Genomic DNA, 5,012 nt, shown 5'->3' with positions numbered 1-5,012 from the left:
AACTGCTTATTTTTTAAATTCTTTTCAATATATTAGTATGTTTTTTATATAATGAATATTATTGCATCTTATAACTGAATTTAAAGCTTTTTTTTGGGGATTTAATGTTAAGTTTAAGATGGAGCTGGTTTTTACTTTTTAAGAGATAACAATTTTTTGGTGTCCTCTTTGTTTAAAAAAAGATTAAATATAAACATGGGATAGTTTGTAGATGCTGGAATGTAAACATTTTCCTTTGTTCAGACTTTGTCGTTCCTCTTACAAGGTCAGTGGGTTTCATTTTTTAACTGGGGGAGGGATAGAGAAGCTTTTTTAATCTTTTTTTCAGACAGACAGAACAGTCTTGGCTGTGTTTTCTGTCATAGGGTGCCTGCTTTTTCTGGGCTGTGGGTGGAGTGGGATGGAGTTAGAATGAGGGTTTTTTTCCCCATTGGGTGGTTCTGGAGCATGTGTGTTTTCTGTGTGGTTGTATTCTCCATCGCCACCATTTTTGATCATCCCGTATTGGTATGTGCCAATTGGTATGTGTAAAGTAGAATAAAATTATAGTATGGAATCTAAACAGATTAATGTAATAAGTTAGAATGTACATGGTTGGAATCATCCGATCAAATGAAAAAAGACTTTTAAAATCATTAATCGATTTCAACCTGATACAATTTTTGCCCAGTAGACGCATATCAAGGCGGGAGATCAAAATAGGTTTTTTGGATCGTGGAAGACTTTGCAATTTCACTTCACTTCTCAAAGTAAAACTAAAGAAGTGTCTGTTTTTATTAAATCCAGTATTTTGTTCATTCAAGAGGATATTAAGTCAGATTCTTTAGTGGATTTTTAATTGATAAAGGAGTAATTTGTAACAGAAAAGCTGTTTTGGTCAATTTGTATGGTCCTAACTTAGATGATCTTTTTTTTAAAAATGTATTTGCTGTACTGCCTCATTTAAATGAATGTATGTTGATAATGGACGGGGATTTTAACTGTTGTTTAAATCCTTTGATTGACAAGAGCTCAACCTACCAGCAACTTCCAAATCACTCCGCATTACTTATTAATTCCTTTTTGACTGATTTTTGGATTGATTGGATTATGCAGATATTTACACCCTGATGATAGAGAATATTCTTTTTTGTCACATGTTTATAGAAAATATTCAAGGAACGATTATATCATAGTTGACCTTTGCTTCTTGCCCAGTGTTAAGAATTGTGAATATAAAACTATCGCTGTATCTGCTCATGCAGCTTTCAGTTTGTCTTTCGAATTCGATGATGCCATCCTTGCCCACCCACCTTGGCGCCTGTCTCAGACATCATTGCAGAATTCAGACTTTGTTAGCTTCATTGAAAACCAGGTAAAATAATTTTTTCTTTTTAATGTTATAGGGGGTACATCTAAATTAATCATATGGGATACATTTAAAGCATTTTAAGGTGGTCAGATCATTTCTTCTTCTGCTAACCTGAAAAAACAGACTAAAGTAGAATTAGATAAGGTTACAAAACAAGTTACTTAGATAATATTTATGCAATTTCCCCTGATATTGACTTATTTAAACAATGGATGGAACTTCAATCACAATATAATTTATTATTAACTCATCCTATTGACGGCTATTTGCTTAAGCTAAAAAGTCAATTTTATATGTTTTGAGATAAAAATAACAAACTGCTTGCATCTCAATTAAAAATGGCCAGAGCCAAAAGGCAAATTTTGAAAATCTGTAGGAAAGATGGTACCCTGACTTGGGAATATGAAGACATTAATAAGATTTTTCAAGATTTTTATGCTGAACTTTATAAATCTAAATTTCCAGTAGATTCTTCTAAAATGAATTTTTTTTTACAAAAGATTGTTTTTCCTCGAATTTCTGTTAAGGATCAAAAAACTCTTGATGCCCAAATTACTGAAGCCAAAATTCATAAAGCTATTTTTTCAATGCCATCTGGTAAGGCCCCTGGACTTGATGGGTACCCTGTAGAATTTTATTAAAAAATTGGAAAATTGCTCTCTCCGTATATGTAGGAAATGTTTAAGGACTCTTTTGTGAAAGGCGATTTACACTTTACTTTTTAAGACGCTTCTATTGCTTTAATTCTTAAAAAGGATAAAGGTCCTTCTGATTGTGCCTCATATAGACCTATTTCATTATTGAATGTTGATGCTCAGATCCTGTCAAAGATAACGGCCAATTGGTTGGAAAATTTTTTGGTAAAGTTATTTTTAAAGATCAAACAGGCTTTATAAACGGCCGTTATTCCTTTTCAAATGTTTGGAGATTATTTAACATTATATACCCATCTTCTTTTAAAATTCCACAATGTGTCATCTCTTTCGATGCTGAAAAAGCGTTCGATCGAGTTGCATGGAAATATTTATTTAATGTTTTAGAGAAATTTGGTTTTGGTGTTAATTTAAATAATTGGATTAGAATGATATATAAAACTCCTATTGCCTCTGTTATTACTAATAATTGTAGATCTCTTTTTTCAGTTTTCATGGAGGACAAGACAAAGTTGTCTATTAAGTCCTTTGTTATTTAACTTAAAATTAGAATCCCTTGGTATCACTCTTCATGTAGCTAAAGATATTCATGGGATTCTTGTGAATGAGATTTCTCTTTATGCTGACGATTTTCTGGTTTATGTATCTAATCCCGAGGAATCTCCCTGCCTTGCTAAAATTATTTAATGAATTTGGAGATTTTTCTGGATATAAAATAAATTTTAATAAAAATGAACTGTTTACTTTAAATGAATCTGTTTCTATATATGGTAATACTCCTTTCAACATTATGGATTCTTTTAGATATTTATGCGTTATAATCTCTAAAAAAAAATAAGGATCTTTACAAAGCTAATTTTGTTCCCTGAGTAGATTCTATGAAGTATTTATTTAGTGGTTGGAACCCACTTACATTTTCACTTGTTGGTCACATCCATGTAGTCAAAATGCTAATTTTACCAAAAATGTTATATTTATTTCAGAATATCCCTGTTTTTTTGACGAAGATGTTTTTTTTGATCGGATTGATTCTATTATCTCATCTTTTATATGGAATGATAAGAGACCAAGAATTAGTAAATGTCACTTACAAAAATTGAAAAAGGATGGAGGTCTTACTTCACCTAATTTAAGAATGTATTACTGGGCTGTTAATGTGCCATATATGTCCTTTTGGTTACACTGGGTTGATAAGAAGGAACGGCCAATTTGGGTAGATTTGGAATTGAAAGCTGTGAAACAGTTTTATTTAACCTCGTTATTTGGAGCTGCTTTACAATTGGCTATACAATTAGCTAAAGTTGCTAATTTAAATTTATATCCTGTGATTAAGTATTCTTTACAAATTTGGCTCCAGTTCTGTAATTTTTTAATCTTAAAAAATGTAAACTTTGTAGTTTAATTTATTATAATTTTTAAAGCATTCTTTGAGTGATCCAATTTTTTTACTTTGGAAAATAAAGGTATTAATTCTTTTTTGGATCTATTTAAAGAAGATAGACAATTAGTTGATAAATATTCTCTTTCGTACTCACACTTTTTACAATACCTTCAAGTTAGACATTTCTTACAAAAACATTTAACTAATTTTCCTTACATATTGAATGCCGGTTTGTTAGGTACTATTACGAGTATGAACCCTTTGATGAAGGGTTCCATTGGAAGAATTTATAAATTACTATCACAATGGGATAAGTGTCCTTTATTTAAGATTAAACAAGATTGGAAATTAATTTGACTTTTTTGACGGAGGACTGGACATGGATTCTGAAGTTGGTTAACTCTTCTTCGATTTGTGCTGTCATGCACTGATTCAATTTAAAATTGTACATCATTACTATTTGACGAAGGAGAGATTGTCTAAAAAGTTTCCTGATGTCGATAGTTATTGTGATAGATGTAAAACTGAGACAGCTGCACTGACACACATGTTTTGGTCTTGTTCTACACTAGAACAGTTCTGGAAGTCAGTTTTTTTCTACAATTTCTAAAGCACTTAAAATTAATTTACAACCTAACAAATTAACTGTACTTTTTGGAATAATTCCTGAAAATATCTAAGCTATTTCTTTGTCTGACCAACATGTTATTGCATTTGTTACATTAATAGCTAGGAGGGCAATTCTGTTGAAGTGGAAAGATACGTCGGCTCCCACTCTGTTACAGTGGTTCTTCCAAGTAATGCTATGTCTCAGTTTGGAGAAAATTAGAAGTTGAACCTTTGAAACTGTGTTTGATTTTGAGAAAAGAAGGGGTTCATTTTCTCGTTATTAACATTTGAGTTAATTGATAATTTTCTCCACGACCTAATTGTATTTTTTTTTCTCTTTGCTGGCGGTTTGATGGTTATCTTTAGAAGCTTTTTGTATGATGCATGGCTCCGGGGTTGAGTTCTTAATATTTTTTTTCCTCACTTTTCTTTGCTTTAGTGTTTTTTTCCCTTTTTTTGTGTCACCATATTTTTCAATCTTTAAAACAATGTTTTTTTTTCTTGACACATTGTAAGTGTTATTTACTTCGATGTACTCTTGTTATTTTGGACAATAATAATGAAAAGATTTGAATAGATCAGACTCAGCAGAAAGCAGCTGATTGGGCAATCGAGGTCAGGTGACCAAGCAGTCTGATTGGGCAATCGGAAATTGAAAAGCTCAACAAACAAATAAAAAGAGGGGTAGCTCAAGCCGAGCGGCCAGTGAGTGAGTGGGGCCAGAGCAGCAGTGGAGCTTTGAGGCTTTGACTCGAGAGGTTTTGGCTAGCAGAGGCGGAGGACAAACTTGCTCCCAGTGGGTAAGGCCGGGTAAGGTCCTTTAATTAATCTAATTAACTTAGGAGTTGGTGATGGAGGCAGTAGATAGGACAGTCCAGTGCTCCGATTGTAGGATGTAGGAGTCAGGGACAGCACAGTTGTCTCTGATGACTACACCAGCAAGAGAAGCATCCTGCTTCAGCTCTTGTCAAACTGAGTTAGGGAACTGGAGCTGGATGAACTTCGGATCATTCGGGAG

This window comes from Hemitrygon akajei, unplaced genomic scaffold (assembly GCF_048418815.1).
Source record: "Hemitrygon akajei unplaced genomic scaffold, sHemAka1.3 Scf000160, whole genome shotgun sequence".
Taxonomy (NCBI): Eukaryota; Metazoa; Chordata; class Chondrichthyes; order Myliobatiformes; family Dasyatidae; genus Hemitrygon; species Hemitrygon akajei.
This window is presented reverse-complemented; position numbering follows the sequence as displayed.